Source organism: Lycium barbarum, chromosome 1 (genome assembly GCF_019175385.1).
Source record: "Lycium barbarum isolate Lr01 chromosome 1, ASM1917538v2, whole genome shotgun sequence".
In the NCBI taxonomy this organism is placed as follows: Eukaryota; Viridiplantae; Streptophyta; class Magnoliopsida; order Solanales; family Solanaceae; genus Lycium; species Lycium barbarum.
Window position 1 is genome coordinate 90,096,330 of NC_083337.1, and position 26,708 is coordinate 90,123,037.

The following is a 26,708-nucleotide window of genomic DNA, read 5'->3' on the forward strand; positions in this document are numbered from 1 at the left end:
CCTCATTCTGAGGGGTCTGCTACACCCCCATTAGTACAGCCTGGAACGGGACCTTCAGCAGCTCCAGAGGTCCGTGTACCCGCTCCTGAGACTCCAGCTTCTCAGCCAGGGGCGGAGGATAGGACCCTGAGGGAGGCTGTACAGTTGTTGACCACGATTGTAGCCGGACAGGCTCGCAGGCGCGGGCGGAGGAACGATGATGATGAGGACAGGCGGGAAAGCCTGAGAGTTCGGGAGTTCTTGTTATGCGGCCCTCCAGAGTTTTTCGGGTCTAAGCCCGACGAGGACCCCCATGACTTCATTCGGGGGATGCGGCGTGCATTAGACTTGGTCAGGGCGTCAGAGACCGAGTCGGTTGAGCTAGCTTCGCATAGACTTCGGGATGTTGCCGCGCATTGGTATGAGACTTGGGAGCTATCCCGGGGTGAGGGCGCTCCTCCAGCTATGTGGGATCAGTTTGTGACTGCTTTCACCCGCCACTTTCTGCCCCCAGAGTTACGACGGGAGCGAGCTGATCGGTTTTTGCATCTGCAGCAGAGGGGTCGGAGCGTCCGTGAATATAATTTGGAGTTTGATTCCCTGGCCCGGTATGCCCCTGCCGTGGTGGCAGATATGACAGATCGGATGCATAGATATGTTATGGGGCTAGATCGTTACTTGGTTGACGGTTGTATGGCGGTGTCATTGCAGACAGATATGGACATTGCCCGTCTACAGGCCTACGCCCAGGGGATGGAGAACCGGCACCGAGCAGATCGACCCAGTAGAGAGTATGATGGGAGACGGCCCAAGAGGGCCAGATCAGCAGGGTATTCTGGAGATTCCCGGGGCGGGCAGCCTCAGTATCAGTCCGGTGGGTACTTTCCTCCGTCAGGCCGGGTCACACAGTTTGCGGGTAAGAGGTTTGATGGAGCGGGACCGTCCAGGGCAGACCAGAGTTCCAGAGCCCCAGGTCCTCAGGCAAGCAGGGGTCCCAGTCAGTCTAGGCCACCCATACCCCAGTGTTCGTATTGTGGAAGATCGCACCCAGGTGAGTGCTTCAGGGCCACGGGGGCCTGTTTTGCTTGCGGCCGCCAGGGCCATATCATGCGGGATTGCCCGTGGGCAGGTGGTTCCGGTAGCGCAGCACCGCCGATGAGGTCCGCTGCTGGTTCGTCATCTACACCTTCGGCCACGCGCTCTACGGGGCGAGGTATGCCAGCACCAGCGGGCCGCGGTAGAGGCCGTGGTGGGGGTTCAGATTCTAGCGGTCCCTCGAACCGCATCTATGCTTTGACTGGTCGTCGGGACCCAGAGGCACCCCCAGACACAGACCCAGGTATATTACTAACCCTTTTCTGAATAAATATGAGCAATGATAGGTTTGTACCTCAGTATTATGCGATATTCTTTTTGTGTGTGTCAGTAAAGGTAGGGTAAGAATCCGAATTAATAAAAATATCCGAGGCAGTTATCTGTACATGTGGGAGGAAAATATATGGGATTTGGAAGGCTAGAACGATAGACCACACCGCCAGAAAAGCAACCGACCTCTTTGGGTCAGAGTGGGACCCGCTACGAAAAATTTCCGAAAAATTTGCTAAGACCCCGTTTGGCCAAAAATTACGTGGCAAAGGTCGTGCGAGGCAGTTGGCGAAATTATATCAGCCCTAACGCGTCAAAATGTGTAAAAGCTTCGGGGTTAAGCGTGCTCAAGCCAGAGCAATTCTGGGATGGGTGACCCCCTGGGAAGTAATGCAAAATTTTGCACAAGTGTAAGTATGATTAATGTAAATGAGAATTTGGGGTAACCAAGGATAAATAGAATGTGTGTGGAATAATTAGTGCCCTCGCGAGAGCCGCGCGGAACGAGGCGGACTAAATGGGCAAAAAGGAAAAGAGTATGACACCGCTTGGGAAATTGAACGAATTTGAATAACAGCCAGAGATGTTCGCCAGTAAGGTATGAGTGAGCGTGTGTATGTGTATGTGTGTGCGTATGATTTTTATTTTGTGCCTATGCGGGGTAAGAGCCGAGCCCCGGCAATTGATGTTGAGATAAATGAAAGGTGAGCAGTGTGAATGGATAGAATCTTTGAAAGAGTTGATACGTAAGACGCAAGGTAAATTGTGTGACGACCGATGAGTGATTTTGCAAATAAAGAGGAAATTCTCATGAATTATTGGAGCATTAATGTGAATGATTTGATCCTAAACTGACAATCTATCTGTGGTGCTTCTGCATTTCCGATTCCGATGAGGCTCTACCTAGTACACCTCTGTACCTCTGCGTTCGACTAGGTTCCCGTCCGATGAACCTTTTGTGCGTTTGATTCTGAATCCGTTTCTGTCTGGCACACCTCTGTGGGTCTGACTCTGGATATACATCCATCTGATATGCTTCGGTGTGTTTGATTTTGACCGCGCGTATGTTTGATATGTTTCGGTTTGTCTAATCACGACTCTGTATGAAACAATTCCGTATCTTTGGTTCTGATTTTGGGTTTGTTCGATGTGAGTCCGTACGTCTGACTTCGACTGTGAATCTGTTTGGTATATCTCTGTGTGTCTGATTCTGCCTACGAATTCGTTTGATACGCCTTTGTACGTCTGACTCCGATCTCAGATGTGTCTGATATGCTTCCGTACCTTCGATGTTGACTACGAATCCGTCCGCCATAGTTGAGTATGTCTGCCTCCGATTATGAATCCGTCCGGTTTTAGTTCGGAATCTGTTCGGTATGAAGTGTCTGATAGGAAGTAGAGTGAGATTACGACGATGTGGTAAGGAAACTCAAAAGTGTGAAAAGAAGATGATATTGACGATGGTGTCTGGAAAGCGTCCGTCCCTTACAAGAATATAATGCAGAGTTCGGTGATTACGTAGAGTATGAGGGAAGGTACTATGAAGGTATTTGAGTCAGTGATGTGAAAAATCTACCCTAGTATTGGTAAAGAAGACATGTCAGAGAAATCAATAAAGGACAACTATCAAGAGAACCCTCCCGGAGTAGTACGACACCCATGAGTTCGATTCAACATTCGAGGACGAATGTTCTTAAGGGGGGAGGAATGTTATGTCCCGTATTTTCGTATAACGGGAAATCGAGAAATAAAGAAGACTTGTGTGCGTTGAGGAAATATTTTGATTTTGGTGAATATGAACATGTTGGTTATGGAGTCATAAATGTTAAGACCTCGGGGAAGGCCGAGGGTAAATTTGGAATTTCGGAAATTAGTCTCGGGAATTACAAAACGAGGCGTTTAGTGAATTGGGCCAAGAAAAATGCAATACAAAAATTGAGGCCCAATTGAGTGAATTGGCCGGCCCAAAGGAGAAAACCCAAGTCCATTTCATTAAGGTCATGTGCTATGCACATGACCTATAAGTGGATATATATGATGTAGGCTTGGCCTTATCAAGACCATAACAAGAAAAAAAAAATCAAAGAACACAAAGTTAGGGGGTTTCGGCCACTAGAGGGAAAAAGAAGGAAAAATTTCCAACCTTGGTTGTTGTTTCAAAAATCTTGAGTTTTACATAGTGGTGAAGTGCTCAAGACGCTCTCCGACGTGATACAATTAGTTCGGAGAAAGAGCGACGTTTGCGGCAAGTCGGAAACTCAAGAAAAAGGTAAGCTTTTTATGTTTTAATGATATGAAATGGATGTATATGTGTTGTTGATTGAATTAGTGTGAAGATTTTGGAATGGGGTTGTGTTTGTGCATGGTGTGTGTGTGTATAAAGGGTGTGTTTGGCCGAAAGTGAGGGAGGTGAAAGGCCTAAGAATTTGAGCTTGTTTAGTTTGAATAATGTGTTGTTGTGGTCATTATGTTGTAAAGGATTGATTAAGGAATTGAGTTGGTATTAGAAAATAATTTTTGACGTTATCGGAAAGTGTATACCCTTGGTATATTTGTGTATATCATAGTATATTTATGATACTAAAGACTTTGAATATGATTCATGGTTGATGAAAATGAGTTTGGAATGAAACGACGCAAATTAGAACGTTCGTCGTAACTTTTGGTGTTTGAATGAAAATTGGAAAGTAGTGAACTTTGGGGATGCTTGTATGCGGTTTGGAACTTGTTTGTTATGTAATGGAATAATCTTGAATGAATGAATACAATAATGTGGATATAAGTTGAAATTGTGAAGTTTGGAAATAGGATTACCAACTTATGAAATAAGGTGCAATTGTGAAGTTAGTGTGTTTGATTGTGATTCGTATTGTGTAATGATGTTTGGGTTGTTGTTGTTGTTGTATTTTGAGCCGAGCTAAGTCTCGGGGGTGTTTGATTTATAGGGGAAGTGCTGCCGAAATTTTGGTAGCCAAGTTTAGCCCCAAAGATGAATATGTTAATTCTCATGAATAGTAACTGGTAAAAGTGACCATTTGCAGTTTCTGGACGAAACGGGAACTGCGATTTGAGGAGCGTAAGGCGCCAACCAGGTATGTAAAGCCTACCTCTTATTCTTTTGGCATGTCCTAGGCCTACTAGGTAAATTTCGGAATCTCGGGAATAACTCTGCTCTCGGAAATCGAGGTTCAAGTTCGAGCACTATTCATTCAGCGCGATTGAAACCTTTTGGTCCCATTTGGGTAAAAGAACACTCGTACCTCCATAACTTGTGCTGTTGAGTCCGAAACTCTTCGAAACTTTTGTAAATGACTATATGAAGCCAAAAACCTGCGATTTGTGTCCGCCGCCTCAATTTGCCCCGAGGTGGCCCCGCGAGCCCCGAGGCTCCCCTTATTCGGTTTGTTTGATTCGTTTGTGTCTGTTTTAATCTGCGACTGTTTGTTTATGACCCAAGGATGCGTTGGGGACTTCCTGTGCCATTAATGCACGTTCTGTACTTTGGATGATGTGAGAATTCCGAAAGAGTGACTCATGAACAGTTTTCTTACGAATTTGACAGCTCGGAACTTCGTAACCTCTATATGCCTACTTTTATCAATCCGATCCCTACTTCGAGCCTCTTGGTGTCAGTGTATACTTATATGTAAATTATATGTTGAGTTCGGTAAATTATGTTTGATATGCATATGGTTTCTGCACTACTCTGTTCGTGCTGTCTGCTATGATTTCGTTCGTCGGTACCCGGGCCGACTTTGTGATCGTGCGCACTATGTTATATTCGGGAGTTATGATGTGTTACGGTTTCCGAGGCCTCGCCATAGGGCCGGTTACCGTTTATGGAGTTATGATGTGATATGGCATTTGATATGTTCTGATGATATGATGTGTGTGTGATATGATGTGTCTGGAGATTGTACGGAGATTTGAAAACTTCTGGAGCTATGATGTGTTGTGGCACCAGCGTCGGGGGGGGGGGGGGGTGACCACGTTTCTAAACCCTATACATGATTTGATTTGCATTTGTACGTTCGCCTCCCGCACAGGTTTGCTTTGTTTGCGATAATGGTGTGTTTGTTCCTTCTGACTCCCGCTGTGTTTGTGATTTCTGTACCCTCTGCTTTACATACTCAGTACTTCTCCCGTACTGACCCCCGTTTCTTCGGGGGCTGTGTTTCATGCCCGCAGGTACAGAAGCTCGTCTGGGTGGTCCTCCGATTTAGGCTACTCAGTCTGCTGTGTTGGAGAGCTCCCCTTGACCCGGAGCCTACTTTTGGTACATATCTTTTGTTGTGTCTGTATTCTGTATACTTGGATGAGTGGGTACGGCGGGGCCCTGTCCCGTCCAATGTTCATATGTCTTATGTTCTGTTTTGTCTAGAGGCCTGTAGTCAGATTTGTGGGTCGTGGGTCCGGTGTGTTCGTATGTGAGTCTGTTTTGTGTTCTTAAGCGGCCCGTACACTACTATGGCCAAGTCGGCCTCTGATTTTGTATGTATGTGTATGCTTTTGGGGGCGATGTACATTCCGCCACCCTTCGGATGTGTGTGTGTGAAAATTTGGCGAAGTACATTCCGCCTCTTTTCTGATTTGCGATTTGTTTGATCTGTACGGGCGACTGCTTAGGATCAGTATTCGGTAGATGTCTGATTACGATGTTGAGTCTGAATATCGTATGTTGTGGTTGGACGAGTCTGATTACGATGATATGGGTGTGAGTTTGTTTGGGGTGTCCCTGTAGGGCACCAGTCGCGGCCCACGGGGTTGGGTCGTGACAATTATATGCAAACTCAATAAGAGGAAAATGACCATCCCAGCTACCTCAAAAGTCAATCGCACAAGATCTTAGCATATCCTCAAGTTTTTGTATAGTACGCTTCGCCTGTCCATCTATTTGCGGATGAAATGCAGCACTAAGTCTCACTTGAGTCCCCAATCCATTCTGGAAAGATCTCCATAAGTTATCTATGAATTGCGCCCCTCTATCTGAAATAATGGTTGTAGGAACACCATGAAGTCATACAATCTCTCTAAGATAGAGCTTCACATAATCTTCAGTTGAATAAGTGGTTCTGACAGGCAGAAAGTGGGCTAACTTTATAAGCCTATCAACTATGACCCATATTAAATCATACTTTCACTGAGTACGAGGCAAACCTGTAATGAAATCCATATTGATTACCTCCCATTTTCATGTCGGAATCTCCATAGTCTGTAGTAAATCTATGGGCTTCTTGTGCTCTATTTTGACCTGCTGACAATTCGGACACTGAGCGACAAATTCTGCTATATCTCTTTTCATACCATCCCACCAATAAACATCCTTGAGATCATGGTACATTTTGGTTGTGCCCGGGCGAATAGAGTAGCGAGAATAGTGAGCTTCCTTATAACCTGCTGATGAAGTCCTGCAACATTAGGAAGGCATAATCTACCTCAATATCTGAGTACTCCATCTCATGCAATCACAAAGGGCGTCTTTTCATTCTGATGAGCTGTATCTTGGTAATGGACTAGAGCAGGATCTTCATACTGGTATTCCTTTATCTCCGCTGCCATAGATGACACCGCTGTGTCTTGAACTGTAACTCATGCATCACCCGAATCTAATAGTCGGACTCCAAGGCTAGCTAATCACCGAACTTCATGGACTATCTCTCTTTTCTCCGGCTGCATATATGATAGGCTACCCATGGATTTATGACTAAGAGCATCAGCTACTACATTGGCCTTTCCAGGATGGTACAGAATATCAACATCATAATCTTTCAACAACTCTAGCCATCGCCTCTGACGTAAATTCAAGTCCTTCTGCTTAAAAATATACTGGAGGCTCTTGTCATCAATATAAATATCTACATGAACACCGTATAGGTAGTGCCTCCATATTTTTAAGGCATGAATCACCGCCGCTAACTCGATATCATGAGTTAGATAATTCTTCTCATGCTTCTTTAGCTATCTGGAGGCATAAGCAACAACCTTACCATGCTGCATTAATTCACAGTCCAAGCCAATACCAGAAGCATCACAATATATCACATAGCCCTCTGTTTTGTCTAGAAGAGTCAAGACGGGTGCTGAGGTCAACTTGTCCTTTAATATCTAAAAACTCCGCTCACATGCGTTCGTCTACTGAAACTTAGCTGATTTTCGAGTCAGCTTGGACAATGTGGCTGAAAGAGAAGAAAATCCTTCCATAAATCTTCTATAATATCCTGCTAGGTCCAAGAAACTATGTATCTCCATTGGCATTGTGGGCCTTTGCCAATTCTTCACAGCTTCAATATTTTGAGTATCCACTCTAATGCCTTCACCCGAAATAATGTGACCAAGAAAAGCCACAGAGTTCGACCAGAACTGACACTTGGAAAACTTCGCATATAATTTTCTATCTCGAAGAACTCTAACCACTGCACGTAGATGATCTTCATAGTCAGCCTCTGACAGAGAATAAACCAGAATATCATCTATAGACATAATCACGAACAAATCTTGGAACTGTCTGAATACACGATTAATCAAGTCCATGAATACGGCTGGAGCATTAGTTAACCCGAATGACATAACACAGAACTCATAGTGCCCATATCTAGTCCAGAATGCCGTCTTTGGAATGTCTTCCTCTTTCACCCTAACCTGATGATCCTCTGATCTCAAGTCTATCTTATAGAAATATTTAGCACCCTGGAGCTGATTAAACAAATCATCAATCCTCGGAAGTGGATACTTATTCTTTACGGTTACTTTATTCAATTGCCTATAATCGATACATATTCGGAAAGGGCCATCCATCTTTCTTACAAATAATACCGATGCTTCGCACGGGGTTGTACTGGGCCTAATAAAGCCCTTCTCGAGTAAATCCCATAATTGCTCCTTCAATTCTTCTAACTCCGTAGGTGTCATTCTATAAGGAGGAATTGATATTGGTTGAGTATCTGGCAATAGATTGATAGTAAAATCAATTTCCCGTTCTGGTGGAATTGCTGGAAGCTCATCTGGAAATACCTCCGAAAACTCATTGACCACTGGGACAGACTGAAGGGTCGGTGATTCTGCTTGTACATTCAGGACTCGAACTAGGTGACAAATGTACCGTTTTCTCATCATCTTCCTTACCTGAAGGTGGAAAATAAACCTAGCCCTCAGCAAAGTAGCATTTCCCTTCCACTCTAGGACTAGCTCATCGGGAAACTGGAATCGAACTACCTTTGTTCTGCGATTAACATTAGCATAACAAGAAGCCAACCAATCCATGCCTATAATAACATCAAAATAAATCATGTCTAACTCAATCAAATCTACTAGGGTATGGTGATTACAAACTATCACTACACAACCTCGATATACTCACCTAGCTATAACTAGATCACCAACTGGCGTAGACAACTCAAATGGTTTGATCGATTCAGGCTCTATTCCAAACATGGCAGTAACAAATGGTGTAACATATGATAAGGTGGAACCTTGGTCAATCATTGCGTATACATCATGGGAGGAGATTGAGAATATACCTATAACAACATCAGGAGATGACTCACGATCCTGTCTACCAGCTAATGCATAAATGTTATGCTGAGGACCGCTCCAACAAGATGCTCCGCTTCTCCCTCTACCACGTCTTACTAGTATCTGAGAACATTGACTTTAAAGGCATACTGATAAAGATGAACCAGCTTCGAACCTTGTAGTCTAGGCAATGCCTGCACCATCCCTCATCGACGGCCACTCCCTCATCATATGACCTGGCTGGCCACAAGCATAACAAGCATCTGATCGCTATTAACACTGTCCAGAGTGTAATATACTGCACGGGGCACACCTCTATAGAGGTGGACTCATCCGGCATGACTCTGGTCTATGATGAGAACCTGATGCTCTAAAACTCTGGCCCGCTCGGAATAAGAAGACCGACCAAATCTAGGGCCTGGAAACTGCGGAGTTGCACTCCCTGCTGAATGAAATGGATACCGGGAATGCTACTATCTCTATCCTCTCCTGAGCTCACCCATAATATCGAAAGATTTGGCCCTCTTACCATGGCCCCGGTCACGCTCACAGTCTATCCTCCGCTGACGCTTACGATCCTGTAGATTCTATGCATATGCCTATATATGGGAAATATGCATACCCGACTGTAACACAACTGTCGTACACTCATCAATCAAATGTTGTCCTAGACCAGCCACAAAACGATGAACTCAATCATCCATCTCAACCACCATATATGGGGCATATCTAGCCAATGAATTGAAGTATACGCCGAACTCCTGAACACTTATGCTGCCTTGCTCAATATGCAAGAACCTATCTGCTCAAGCCCGTCGGAATTCTGGTGGTAAATAATGAAGAATAAAAGCATCTGAAAATTCTCACAAAATAGATGGAGGTGCATTCTCTCCCCTAGACAGCTTCCATGCCTGATACCACTGCACTGCAACATCACGGAGACTATAAGTGTCACTGTCATGACCCGTCTAGAGGGCCGCGACGAGCGCCCGGTGCTAGCCTACCTCGGGCACCCCTTGGATTACACTTCACTTACATTTTGGTGAGCCACATAATTAAACATACATTTCAAATCACCATTCATGCTAGTTACATTGGACGACAATGCTTTCATATCATGGTTGGAATTTATACCACGTCAATGTACATGAGCCGTCAAGGCTATCAAAATAATATACAAAATATAGGCCGACAAGGCCAGACATCTCTAACCACATACACATGTCTACGAGCCTCTAAGAAGAGTATAACATATCACATAAGCGGGACAGAACCCCGCTATGCTCAAAATTATGTACACAAAAGAATAAGTACCCAAAACCTATGGCTCCGATTGAAATGGAGCTCTGCTAGATAGTCTCTGAGAATACCACTATGGATCGATCCTGTCTCCCTATGCACCTGCGGGCATGACGCAACATCCACAAATAAAAGGACGTCAGTACGAAGAATGTACTGAGTATGTAAAGCATGATCAATATCAATATAGAAGCATAATAAGCAACATGAGAAATAGCACAAGATGGGAGATAGTAATATCATCGTCACAGGCACTTACTTGCCGTGCATAGGATCTTTCCGTTCCGTATTTGTACTTGTATTCGTATATATACCTTTATTCACATTCATATCGTATCTTATTCGTATGCATACTCGTAACCATATCATATACATAATCATATCATATACATAGCATTTATATAGCATACCCGACCATGTAGGATCGGTGTTTCATAAATACTTGGCCAACAAAGGCTCAAGATTACTCATACCTAGCCCTACCAAGGCTTCAGGGTTGCATCTACCTGGCCCTACCAAGGCTTCAGGGTTATCCGTACCATCTGCAGAGGTGTGCGCGCATTACGTAATCGTATACATACTTATTTACATATCTTACCCTGCCTCATAAGCTCGGGGTTTCATAATAGTCATACATAGACACATATACATAATAGCTCATAAGCATCTTTACTATTTACATCATTATCATAATCGTCATCAACATCGTTATTACTATTATCCTGATTCATCACATTTATCTTTATAGGCTTACTCGTCATACGAGGGATTTAGTACAATCGTGGCGTATCACGAATCGTGAGCTTACTAGCTCGGAAGATCAAATCATTTGAAGGATATCATAGTCTAATAAAAGATTTAGATATTTGGCCAAAGAACCATGCCTTATGAAAGAAGGGTTAGCCTTACATACCTTTCCGTTCAACTATTTACCACTTGCATGTTCTCCTCCGAAGCTCACGTTTCTACCTTCATTAAAGTCATACTATCATTAGAATCGATAGCTAGCATACATGACTAAACTAGAGAAAAGCGGGCAACGTCTCCTCTATTTATACGACATTCCTCTATAGTGTATTTCAACTCTCAAACGTCAACAATACATTCACAATACTACAACAATAGTCATTATTCATCCACATTATCTATATCCTAGACTCACTTTCCAATCATCCATATCCATGGCCATAACGCACGACTATGTCCATTCACGTACATTGCTCATCTCATGTTCTCAACATCATTTATAACACATTTACATTACAATACATCAAGACTCATAACTCAATTCAAACTATTTCTCAAAATGGCACTATTTCACATTCATGACCCATTTTGACATACCTCTCTACAATGCAAGTATTTCAACTCTTAAATACCTTAACCAACATATAAACATCATAAATTTTACCTTAGATGTCGTAGGAACAATACTTGGTTGATAATACTCCACTTGAGCAAAACCCTAGTTTATTTCCAATCACATTTCTTGACTTGTATGATCCCTAATGAGTTTTCTTATACTTGATTCACTTAGTTTATGTTGTTGTTCACTAATAATCCTTGAATCCTTGTGGAATAAATGTAGAGAGAGGTTTTAGAGAGAAGGGGGTGTCATGTGGAAATGAAATACTGAACTTGGTCTTTTATTAATAACACAAAATCTGATCTTAAATGAACAGTCGTCGAAAGTGCACTGTGGTCGTAAACACAGTTTACGGTCCGTATTCCAGTGTACGGACCGTATTTCGTGGTTGTATTTAAGGAGGACAGAAACAGAAAGTCAGGCTGAGGACATGGTTGTTTACAACTCAGTTTACGGGTCGTATTTCAGTTTATGGTCCGTATTCCAAGTCGTCTTTAACCATTCCAGCATTTGATAGAAAGTTGAAGTTTTTGGAAGCTGAAATATGACATGGCAGTTTACGGACCATATACCACTTTACGGTCTGTATTTCATTTTACGACCAACTGGCCAGAATGCAAACCTGCAACTTCTCACATTTCCAAAACCTATAATTAGTCATTGTGGAGCATAACCTACCTTTCATTGCAATTGCCTTTGAAATCTTACTTAGGGTCGTCAAACTTCGTTCCCTTCTTATTGAAACATCATACACTCGTATTCTCTTAGTCTATTCACTGTACGTTCACGGGGGAATTCCCGAGGTGTAACATTCTCCCCCCCCCCCCCCCTTAAGAACATTCGTCCTCGAATGTTAAAGTCTTCGGGGATTCTATAGAAATTTCGCTAGAGTTTCCCCTATAATATGACACTACCAACTTGTCACAACAACCTAAAATATCATCGCCTCACTGGGCTACGTCACAATATCAACATATCTATGGCCACACACGACCAAAAGCATGAAAAGGAAATCATACATACCTCATACCGTTGATGTTTCATCTTGAATCTCTCCCAAGGGCTGAAATATATGAGGGTATCTGGATTGCATACTTTCTTTCGCTTCCTATGTCATTTCTTCTCGGTTACTGCTTCTCCATAAAACCTTAACTGAGGCCACTTCTTTGTTTCTAAGCCTCCGTACTTGCCTATCTAGTATGGCAATGGGTACTTCTTCATAGGTCAACGTTTCCGTCACTCGCACATCGCTTATTGGCACGATCTTAGTAGGATCTCCAACACATTTCCGAAGAATCGAGACATGGAAAACTGGGTGAACTGACTCAAAATCCGGAGGTAGATCTAATTCGTAGGCCACTTTGCGCACAATCTCATAAGGTCCAATGTACCGGGGACTAAGCTTCCCCTTTTTGCCAAATCTCATTACACCTTTCATCGGTGACACTTTCAAGAATACCAAATCTTTCACTTGGAACTCTAAGTCTCTTCGGCGATTATCCGCATAGGACTTTTGACGACTTTGGGCTGCTAATAACCGATCTTGTATGAGCTTGCCTTTCTCTATGGCTTGCTGAACCAAGTCTGGCCCTATCAGTCTGGCCTCTCCTGTTTCGAACCACCCAATTGGGGATCTACACTTTCACCCATATAAAGCTTCATACGGTGCTAGAATGATAACTGTTATTGTAAGCAAATTCGATGAGTGGCAAATGGTCATCCCAATTTCCTTCAAAATCTATCATACATGCCCGCGACATATCTTCAAGAGTCTGAATGGTACGGTCGTCTTGTCCATCAGTCTACGGGTGAAATGCCGTACTAATGCTCACTTGGGTCCCTAGACACTCTTGGAAAGACTTCCAAAAATTGGTTGTAAACTGAGTTCCTCTGTCTGAGATAATAGATACTTGAACACCATGGAGTCTTACTATCTCTTTAAGATAAAGCTTTGCATAATCTTCTGCCACATGCGTTGTTCTGACTGGTAAGAAATGAGCTGACTTGGTGAGTCTATCCACAATCACCCATATGGAATCATACATACGGTGAGAACGGGGTAAGCCTGTAATGAAGTCTATGTTAATCACTTCCCACTTCCAAGTTGAGATTTCTATAGCTTGAAACAATCCACCTGACTTTTGGTGCTCGATTTTCACTTGTTGACAATTGGGACATTGAGCTACGAATTATGCTATATCTTTATTCATTCCATTCCACCAATTTATTGACTTGAGGTCATGATAGATTTTCATTGCTCCGGGGTGAACAGAATAACGGGAGAAATGAGCTTCCCTTAATATCTGGTGGTGTAATCCTGCCACATCAGGAACGCATACTCTGCCTCGACAACGGAGAACTCCATCTCCTGTGATATCAAATTATGCCTCCTCTTTCTGAGGGAGTGTATCTCTGTAATGCATTAGCATGGGATCTTCATATTGTCGCTCTTTCACTTCTGCTACTAGCGACGAAACTGCCGAATTCTGGATAGTAGTTCCCTGGCTACCTGAGTCTGCCACTCGAACTCCTAGGCTAGCTAACTGTTGGAGCTCACGAGTCATTTCTATCCTCTCGGATCGTACATCGCACAAACTTCCCATAGATCTGCAGCTAAGAGCATCAGCTACAACATTTGCCTTTCCGGGGTGATACAAGATATCAACATCATAATCTTTTAGCAATTCCAACCAGCGTCGTTGCCGTAAATTCAGCTCTTTCTGCTTGAAGATATACTGTAGACTCTTATGATCTGTATAAATATCCACATGGACACCATATAAATAATGTCTCCATATCTTTAACGCATGAACCACTGCGGCCAATTCTAAATCAGGGGTTGGATAATTCCACTCATGTTTCCGTAATTGCCTTGAAGCATATGCAATCACCTTACCATGTTGCATCAATACACAGCCTAGCCCAACACCTGAAGCATCGCAATATACAACATATCCTTCCAATCCCTCTGGAAGTGTCAAGACTGGGGCGGAAGTCAATCTACTTTTCAACTCTTGGAAGCTACACTCACAAGCATATGTCCATTGAAACTTTGCCGATTTCTGGGTCAACTTTGTGAGTGGTACAGAAATAGAAGAAAAACCTTCAACAAATCTCCTGTAATAAACTGCTAAGCCTAGAAAGCTACGAACCTCAGTAGGAGTTGTGGGCCTTGGCCAAGTCTTCACGACCTCAATCTTTTGACTATCCACTCGAATACCATCGGCTGCCATAATATGCCCCAGAAATGCCACTGAGTTCAACCAAAACTCGCATTTGGAAAACTTTGCGAACAACTCTCGAGTTCGAAGGACTCCGAGGACAGTACGTAAATGACTCGCATGTTCTGCCTCGGATCTAGAATATACCAAGATGTCATCGATAAATATGATCACAAATAAATCTAGAAAAGGCCTGAACACATTGTTCATCAGATCCATTAATGTCGCCGGCGCATTAGTTAGCCCAAATGACATCACCCGAAACTCAAAATGACCATATCTTCTTCTGAAGGCTGTCTTAGGGATATCTTTCTTCCTAACTCTCACTTGATGATACCCGGACCTCAAATCAATCTTTGAAAACCATTTGGCACCTTGCAATTGATCAAATAGGTCATCAATCCTCGGAAAATGATACTTGTTCTTAATTGTCACCTTATTCAATTGCCGGCAATCAATGCACATTCTCAAAGAGCCATCTTTCTTTCGGAAAAACAATACGGGTGCTCCCCAAGGGTATGATCTAGGCCTAATAAAGCCTTTCCCAAGCAAGTCCTTCAATTGCTCCTTCAACTCTTTCAATTCTGCGGGAGCCATTCTATAAGGAGGAATAGATATGGGCTTAGTGCCTGGCAACACATCAATGGCAAAATCAATCTCCCGCTCGGGAGGGAGGCCTGGAAGCTCTTCCGGGAACACATCCGGAAATTCATTTACTACGGGAACTGACTGAAGAGTCGGCGATTCAGGTTCTACATCTTGAACCCGAACTAGATGATAAATGCAACCTTTCGTGATCATTTTTCTTGCCTTTAGATATGAAATAAACCTACCTTTTGGTGACGCCGTATTCCCTTTCCATTCTAGGACTGGTTCTCCCGAAAATTGGAAACGAACCATTTTCATTCTACAATCAACATTGGCATAACAAGAAGCCAACCAATCCATGCCCATAATAACATCAAAATCCACCATTTCTAGCTCATGCAAATCAATCATGGTACGACGATCACAAATCACAATTACACAATTTCTATATACTCGACTAGCTATTACCGATTCACCAACGGGTGTAGACACCTCAAAAGGTTTAATCGACTCCGGCTCGACTCTACATCGACCCGCAATATATGGAGTAACATATGACAATGTGGAGCCTGGATCTATCAAGGCATATACATCATGAGAGAATATCGACAATATACCTGTGACCACGTCAGGAGAAGACTCAAGATCTTGGCATCTTGCCAAAGCATAAACACGGTGCTGAGGACCGCTAGAACTGGGAACACTCCCTCTGCCTCTACCATGGCTGACTGGCGCATGTGAACCTGGTCCCATAGGGCGTACAGACGCTGAAGATCCGGCTACCGACCCGGAAGGCTGGGTCCTACCTCTACCATGAATTGAGGAGCAATCACGCATAATATGGCCTGGTCGACCACATGAATAGCAAACATCTGAGCCCATTCGGCATCGACCCCAATGCAACATCCCACACTGGGAACATCGTAGTGCGGGTGGCCTTGCCTGACCTGAATCATCTCTAAACTGAGACCCCGAATAACTCTGACTCGGCCCGGAATAAGTAGATCTGTCGAATCTCTGGCCTGAAAACCGTGGAGGCGCACCAGTCATAGAATAGCCTGAGTGCCTGGACATCTGCTTCCTGTGCCTGCCCCTGAACTCACTCATCGGACCAGAAGATCTGGCCCTCTTGCCTTGTACCCTATCATGCTCGCGCTCACTTCTTTGCTGTTGCGGACTTTCATCTAAGTTCTAAGCATGGGCCTAAATGGGTGCAATATCCGTATTGTCCTGACGGGACGCAGTCAAGCACCTATCCATCAAATGCGGCCCTATACCCTTTACAAACCGATGCACTCTATCACCCATATCTGCTACCATGGCCAAAGTATACCTAGCCAAGGAATTAAAGCGGAGACTGTACTCTAAAGCACTCATGCTACCTTGCCTCAAATTCAAGAATTTATCGGCCCTAACTCGCCGAACCTCTGGAGGAATATAATGTCGGAGGAAAGTATCAACGAACTCCTGCCATACCGAAGTGCATTGGCTCCCCGTGAAGCTATCCAAACCGTATACCATTGGATCGAGACATCTCTCAACCTATACGATGCTAACTCCACCGACTCGGTGTCCGAAACATGTATCAATCGTAGCATCCTCAACATACCATCGATAAAATCCTGAAGGTCCTCCTCCGGCTTTGACACAAACAATTTCGGAGGGTTCAAAGTAATGAAGTCACGGGCCCTTACACTAACAGCCCTATCACCCTTCCCTGTACTTTGCTGCTGAGTCTGGGCAGCAACCAATCCAGTAAGAAAGTGTATGGCCTCTTTCACATCTTGTCCTGAAGCATCCGGTGGAGAAGCCGGAGGTGCTGGAGCTGGGGCTGAGGCTTCCTTACATTCCTCTAATATAGGTACTGAATGGGAGGACTAAGATTGAGCCGCACTCTGGGACTCACTTTCCTCTACTACCGGTGGCGGTGCTCTTTCAGCCCACTTTTCTGCCACCGTCTTGCCCTTTTGGGCTGCTGTAACCTTTCTCTTTACAGGCATTTCTGAAATACACAACACACGATTAAGGGAAAAGAATTTCTTATACCATAGCTCTATCGCACGATTCTTATGAAGAAAGAAGGTAATTTTTTCCTAAAATGTCTGCAACACACCCATAACCAAGACTCTACTAGGCACGGCTCGTAGACACACCCTAGGATTGAACTGCTCTGATACCACTTTTGTCACGACCAGTCTACAGGGCCGCGACAAGCGCCCGGTGCTAGCCCACCCCGGGCACCCCTTGGCTTACACTTCACTTACATTTAGGTGAGCCACATAATTAAACATACATTTCGAATCACCATTCATGCTAGTCCCATTGGACGACAATGCTTTAATATCATTGTTGGCATCTATACCACGTCAATGTACATGAGCCGTCAAGGCTATAAAAATAATATACAAAATATAGGCCGACAAGGCCAGACATCTCTAACCACATACACATGTCTACGAGCCTCTAAGAAGAGTATAAGATATCACATAAGCGAGACAGGACCTCGCTATGCCCATAATTATGTACACAAAAGAATAAGTACCCAAAACCTATGGCTCCGAATGAAATAGAACTCTGCTAGGTAGTCTCTAAGAATACGGCTATGGATCGAGCGTGTCTCCCTGTGCACCTGCGGGCATGACGCAGCGTCCACAAACAAAAGGACGTCAGTACGAAGAATGTACTGAGTATGTAAAGCATGATCAATATCAATATAGAAGCATAATAAGCAACATGAGAAATAGCACAAGATGGGAGATAATAATATCATCGTCATAGGCACTTACTTGCCGTGCATAGGATCTTTTCGTTCCGTATTTGTACTCGTATTTGTATACATACCTTTATTCACATTCATATCGTATCATATTCGTATTCATACTCGTAACCATATCATATACATAATCATATCATATACATAGCATTTATATAGCATACCCGACCATGCAGGATCGGTGTTTCATACAGACTTGGCCAACCAAGGCTCAAGGTTACTCATACCTGGCCCTACCAAGGCTTTAGGGTTATCCGTACCATCTGCAGAGGTGTGCGCGCATTACGTAATCGTATACATACTTATTTACATATCTTACCTGGCCTCATAAGCTCGGGGTTCCATAATAGTCATACATAGACACATATACATAATAGCTCATAAGCATCTTTACTATTTACATCATCATCATAATCGTCATCAACATCGTTATTACTATTATCGTGATTCATCACATTTATCTTTATAGGCTTACTCGTCATACAAGGGATTTAGTACAATCGTGGCGTATCACGAATCGTGAGGTTACTAGCTCGGAAGATCAAATCATTTGAAGGATATCATAGTCTCGTAGAAGATTTAGATATTTGGCCAAAGAACCATGCCTTATGAAAAAAGGGTTAGCCTTACGTACCTTTTCGTTCAACTATTTACCACTTGCACGTTCTCCTCCGAAGCTCACGTTTCTACCTTCGTTAAAGTCATACTATCATTAGAATAGATAGCTACCATACATGACTAAACTAGAGAAAATCGGGCAACGTCTCCTCTATTTATACGACTTTCCTCTATAGTGTATTTAAACTCTGAAACGTCAACAATACATTCACAATACTACAACAATAGTCATTATTCATCCACATTATCCATATCCTAGACTCACTTTCCAATCATCCATATCCATGGGCATAACGCACGACTATGTCCATTCACGTACATTGCTCATCTCATGTTCTCAATATCATTTATAACACATTTACATTACAATACATCAAGACTCATAACTCAATTCAAACTATTTCTCAAAATGGCCCTATTCCACATTCATGACCCATTTTGCCATACCTCTATACAATCCAAGTATTTCAACTCTTAAATACCTTAAACAATAGAGAAACATCATAAATATTACCTTAGATGTCGTAGGAACAAGACTTGGTTGATAATACTCCACTTGAGCAAAACCCTAGTTTATCTCCAATGAGATTTCTTGACTTGTATGATCCTTAATGGGTTTTCTTATACTTGATTCACTTAGTTTGTGTTGTTGTTCAATAATAATCCTTGAATCCTTGTGGAATAAATGTAGAGAGAGGTTTTAGAGAGAAGGGGGTGTCATGTGGAAATAAAATAATGAACTTGGTCTCTTATTAATAACCCACAATCTGATCTTAAATGAACAGTCGTCGAAAGTGCACAGTGGTCTCAAACACAGTTTACGGTCCGTATTCGAGTTTACGGACCGTATTTCGTGGTCGTATTTAAGGAGGACAGAAACAGAAAGTCAGGCTGAGGACATGGTGGTTTATGACTCAGTTTACGGGCCGTATTTCAGTTTACGGTCCGTATTCCAAGTCGTCTTTAACCATTCCAGCATTTGACACAAAGTTAAAGTTTTTGGAAGCTGAAATACGATATGGCAGTTTACGGACCGTATACCACTTTACGGTCCGTATTTCATTTTACGACCAACTGGCCAGAATGCAAACCTGCAACTTTTCACATTTCCAAAACCTATAAGTAGTCATTGTGGAGCATAACCTACCTTTCATTGCAATTGCCTTTGAAATCTTACATAGGGTCGTCAAACGTCGTTCCCTTCCTATTGAAAAATCATACACTCGTATTCTTCGTTAGTCTATTCACTGTACATTCACGAGGGAATTACCGAGGTGTAACAGTCACGACCCGTCTAGAGGGCCGCGATGAGCGCCCGGTGCTAGCCCACCCGGGCACCCCTTTAGCTTACTCTTATTTTTACATCTAGGTGAGCCAAATAATTAAACGCATAATTCTATCCATTCATCATGCTAGTCCTATTGGACAATAATGCCTTTATATCATCATTGGCATCTATGCCACATCAATGTACATGAGCCGACAAGGCTATAAAAATGATATACAAAATATAGGCCGACAAGGCCAGAAATATCTAACCATATACACATGTCTACGCGCCTCTAAGAAGAGTATAACATGAGCGGGACAGGACTCCGCTATGCCCATAACAATGTACACAAAAGAATAAGTACCCAAAACCTATGGCTCCGATTGAAATGGAGCTCTGCTATGTAGTCTCTGAGAATGTGGCTATGGATCAATCCTGTCTCCTTGTGCACCTGCGGGCATGACGCAACATCCACAAATAAAAGGACGTCAGTACGAAGGATGTACTGAGTATGTAAAGCATGATCAATATCAATATAGAAGCATAATGAACAACATGAGAAATAGCACAAGATGGGAGATGGTAATATCATCGTCATAGGCACTTACTTACCTTTCATAGGAACTTTCCATTTCTAATGCGTATTTGTGTACATACATCCACAACCGTATCCGTATCCATTTACGTATCCTTATTCACATTCATATCATATCATATTCGTATTCATACTCGAATCCATATCATATACATAATCATATCATATACATAGCATTTACATAGCATACCCGACCATGCAGGATCGGTGTTTCATACATACTTGGCCAATCAAGGCTCAAGGTTACTCATACCTTGCCCTACCAAGGCTTCAGGGTTACATCTACCTGGCCCTACCAAGGCATCAGGGTTATCCGTACCATCTGCAGAGGTTTGCGCGCGTTACGTAATCATATACATACTTTTTTACATATCTTAACCGGCCTCGTAAGCTCGGGGTTCCATAATAGTCATACATAGATACATACACATAATAGCTCATAAGAATCTTTACTATTTGCATCATTATCATAATCGTCATCATTATTACCATTATAGTCGTCGTCAATATCATTATCACTATTACCGTCATTCATTTCATCTACCTCAATAGGCCTACTCGTCATACGAGAAACTTAGTACAATCGTGGCGTATCAATCGTGAGCTTACTAGCTCAGAAGATCAAATCATTTGAAGGATATCATAGTCTCATAGATGATTTAGACGTTTGGCCAAAGAACCATGCCTTATGAAAGAAGGGTTAGCCTTACATGCCTTTCCGTGCAACTATTCTATCAATTGTACGTTCTCCTTCAAGGCTCACGTTCTACCTTCATAGAAGTGCATACTCATATTAGAATCGATAACTAGCATACATGACTGAAACTAGAGAAAATCGAACAACATCTCCTTCATTCATACGACGTTCCTCCATAACGTATATCAACTCCCAAACGTCAATAATACATTCACAATACCATAACAATAATCATTATTCATCCACATTATCCACATTTCTAGACTTACTTTCAATTATCCATATCCATGGCTATAGCACACGACTATGTCCATTCACGTACATTGCTCAACTCATGTTCTCAACATCATTTATAACATATTTACATCACAATACATCAAGACTCATAACTCAAATCAAACTATTTCTCAAAATGACACTATTCCATATTCATGACCCATTTTTCTATACCCTTCTACAAACCAAGTATTTCAATTCTCAAATACCTTAAACAACATAGAAATACCATGAATCTTACCTTAGATGTCATAGGAACAAGCCTTAGTTGATAATACTCCACTTGAGCAAAATCCCTAGTTCATCTCCCTTGAGATTTCTTGACTTGAATGATCTTTAATGGGTTTTCTTACACTTGATTCACTTAGTTTATGTTGTTGATCACCAAATATCCTTTAATTCTTGTGGAATACATGTAGAGAGATTGTTACACCTCGGGAAATCCCCCGTGAACGTACAGTGAATAGGCTAACGAAGAGTACGAGTATATGATGTTTTAATAAGAAGGGAACGACGTTTGATGACCCTAAGTAAGATTTCAAAGGAAATTTCAATGAAAGGTAGGTTATGCTGCACAATGACTAATCATAGGTTTTGGAAATGTGAAAAGTTACAGGTTTGCATTCTGTCCAGTTGGTCGTAAAATGAAATACGGACCGTAAAGTGGTATACGGTCCGTAAACTGCCATGTCGTATTTTGGCTTCCAAGACTTCAACTTTCTGCCAAATGATCAAATGGTTAAATACGACCTAAAATACGGATCGTAAGGTGGTTTACGGCCCGTAAACTGTGTCCGTAAATCACCACGTCTCAGCCTGAGTTTCTGGTTCTGTTATGACTAAATACGACCACGAAGGACGGTCCGTAAACTAGAATACGGACCGTAAACCAAGTTTACGACCACTGTGTTGTTCACTCCAGACCAGATTTTAAGTCATTAAATAAGGGACCCAAGTTTATTATTTCATTTCCACATTTCATCCCCTCTCTCTAAAACATCTCTCTACATTTATTCCACAAGATTTCAAGGATTATTAGTCATCAACAACACAAATCAAGTGAATCAAGTGTAAGGAAACCCATTAAGATTATTCCAGTCAAGAAAATCTTATTGAAGGAAAGCTAGGGTTTTTGCTCAAGTGAAGTATTTCGACCAAGGCTCGTTCCTACAACATCTAAGGTAAGATTAATGGTATTTATATGTTTTTTAAGGTATTTGAGAGTTAAAATGCTTTGACATTAGATAAATATAGAAAAATGGGTCATGAATGATGAGTAGTGACATTTTTAGAGATAGTTTGAATTGAACCATGATTCTTGTTGTGTTGTGATATGAATTTGTTATAAATGATGTTAAGATCGTGAAAATGGGCATTGTATATGAATGGACGAAGTCGGGTGATATGACCATGAATATGGGTGAATTGGAAGCGAATTGAGAAATCTAGATAATGTGGTTAATGTAAATGATTAATGGCCATTGTTATGGTATTGTGAATGTATTGTTGACGTTTGGGAGTTGAATTACGATATTGTCACAACCCAACCCCGTGCGCCGTGACTAGTGCCCGAGCTGGACACCCATACACACTCACTTACCAAATCGGCATACCAATGACTTATCCATATTCAGCGTACATTGATTTATACAGATATGAAGAGCAGAGGTCGTCTTAAGCGGTCACATATAACAAATGTATCACACGGAAGCCGGCAAGGCTGTCGTAAAACATATTTCCCAAAAACATATACATACATATACATACGCACAAGCCGTTAAGGCTGTCACAGCAAATGGAACCGCTTAAGACGCAAAGCACAGAGACATAACTGAACAATAACGACCCATGACCCACATACATGTCTACAGGCCTCTACAAATAACAACAGAAGCATATGACGAGGCAGGGCCCCGCCGTACCCCAAATAGTCATATATATACATAAATATGTGCAACAAACAGATCTGTACCAAAAGTATGGGCTCCGGATCAAGGGAGCACTCCAAAGTAGCAGAATGGGTATCCTAGGCTGGCGGATTACCACAATGAGCGTCTGTACCTGCGGGCATGAAACGCAGCCCCCGAAGAAAGGGGGTGAGTACGAAATATGTACTGAGTATATAAAGCACGAATTACAGTAATCAAGATCATAACGGAAATAAGAAGTATGGAAAATGAGTACAGAAATCAGTATACCAAAAAGCTCGTTTTTGAAACACAAATGATGCATATATAAAAATCATGCATAGGGCTCAAGAACGTGGCCGCCACTCCGACGCTGGCGCCACAACACATCATACTCCAGAAGATTTCATATCTCCATACAACCCCGAAACACATCATAACATCATAGCACATCATACGCCATAACACATCATAACGCCATATATAAGCGGTACCCGACCCTCTAGTGAGTGGCTCGGCGAACCGTAACACATCATACTGCCGAATGTAACATAGTGCGCACGATGACAAAACCGACCCGGGACTCGGCGAACGATATAATAGCAGTATGCACGAGCAGAGTAGTGAGAAACTATATGCACATAAATCAATTTTAAGACTCGATAGACAAGTATACTTACCGACACCTGAAAGCTCAGAAACAAGTTTCGGGTCAATCCGATTTAGTATAAGAAAGTTATGGGCGTCTTACCACAGGATTCAAAGCAACCGGAAACCGCCTACGAAAGTTACACACCTTATACGCTTTAGGACTCCCTAAGAACGTGTCGGAGCGATCCGAGCTCGTCTATGAAAGTTAGAGCCATTGTTCGTCATAAAGCTTTTAGGAATAAAATTCTTTACACATATCTATTATCCAACCATACAAAAGACACAAAGACCATAGTTCGATTATATTAGGAATACTAACATCAAGAAGTGAATCAAAATCGTCGGCATGCTCGGATCTTATGAATGGAATTACCCCGAGGCTCGTATAATAGCTTACTTGCAACTAGGACATGCCAAAACAAGGAAAGGTTAGGCTTTACATACCTTGCTCGCTTCCTAAGCTAATCCCAACTCAAGTCTCGGGCTCCCCAAGATCTACAATAACGTCATTAAATACCAAACGTTAGCTACAAGTACTTAGGAATTCAATCCTAAGCTAGTACTTGTCTACAGAAATTTTGGCAGCATTTCCCCTGTAAATTCAACAACCCCGAGAATTCAACTCGGCCAAATCATCAACAACAATACCAACAACCATATTAACAACATCAACGATTAATTCAAAACGCATTCTAACATTAGTAACCCACTTTAACATAATTTGACGGCATTCCGTTTACATTCACTTCAACTACATACAATCAAACCAACACCAACGCTCGCATACTCAAATACTAATCCGAAGTCATTTAAACAAGATTCAAGAACATTTCAAACAATCCGCACAATATTCAAAAAAATCCAACCAAAACTCTACTCCACCCAAAATCTTCCAAATGCAACAAAAACTACAACAACACATTTCCTTCTTTCAAATTCATGAACTATACCAACAATTCACATGCTAGCAACATTATTTCCATAAATACAAGAAGTGATATTATAGTCACATTAGCTTCTAAAACAACTCTCCAACACTTACAACTTCAACTAGAATTATTAAACCTTCATTTTCAACATAGATTCCATTACAACAACAACCAAAATACTAAGTAAAATTGATTCATTCTCTTCTATACCACACAATAACCACACGGCCACAACACTACATATACACGGCCACAACATACATCCATATTTTCATGAATTTCACCCATTTCTACATACTACAACATACACAACCATTCATAACATATAAAAAGAAGATTAAATCTTACCTTTTTCCCTTAACTTCTCACTTGGCTAGGGTTATGAACTTGCAACAAAGAGGGGTTTAATTGCTCCAACAACTATCCCACGTTAAAGAGGGCCTTCCAATTAGTAGAGATGCTAGAAGAAAAATATTTTTGATCAAGGTTTTCAAGGGGGTCAATTTGGTTAAGCCGAATGGCCTTCTCCTTTTTTTCTCCTCTCCAAGTTTCTTGAAATTTCTAAGGATGAAGATGAAAATATGACTATTAAGTCATCTTTTATACACATGCACAATTCACCCATGTGGGCCAAGGCCCATCCCAACTTGGACGGCCACATGGCCCCCTTGTTTCAAGACTAATCTTTTTTTTTTTTTTTGTATTTTGTAATTCATGAAAAATTATTTTCCTAATTCCAAATTTTCCCTTAGCCTTCCTCAATATTTCCATAGACCACCTTGTGAATTTCCCTTTTTACCCCTAGCCTTTCTTAATATTTCCACATCAAAATTTTCATAAACAACTTATATATTAAACAAGATCAAAATATAGCCTTGCCCTTAACTTGTCGCAATTACCTTAAAATATCCGAATGTGCAAAATACGGGATATAACATCCTTCCCCCCCTTAGAACATTCGTCCTCGAATGTTAAACTAGTCTTATAGGGTCTTACAAACATTTCGGGGAAGTTTCTTTTTTTTTTTATGGTCATCACATATAATTCATTCACCAATCAATATAACCAATTAAGGAATTTAGATTACCTGTAGGCATAGGAAACAAGTGAGGATACTTCTTCTTCATCTCTTCTTCAACTTCCCAGGTCATTTCCTCCCTGTTATTGTTCCGCCACAATATCTTAACAGAAGCCACATCTTTGGTACGCGGTCTCCTCACCTGACGATCCAGGATGGCTATCGGCTGCTCTTCGTAGGACAGCTCCTCTGTCACCTGGATATCTTCTATGGGAAATACTCTGGAAGAGTTACCAATACATTTGCGGAGCATTGATACATGAAATACCGGATGTACTGCTTTCAAATCGGATGGTAAGTCTAACTCGTAGGCGACATTGTCTATCTTTCGAACAATCTGATAAGGTCCAATATATCTCGGACTGAGCTTTCCTTTTTTGCCGAATCTCATTACACCTTTCATAGGTGACACCTTCAGAAATACCCAATCACCAATCTGGAACTCCAAGTGTCGACATCGATTGTCTGCATATGATTTCTGTCGACTCTGGGCTGCTAATAACCGTTCCCGAATGCGTTTCACCTTATCAACTGCTTGCTGGATCATATCTAGACCAATTAACTTAGTTTCACCCACATCGAAC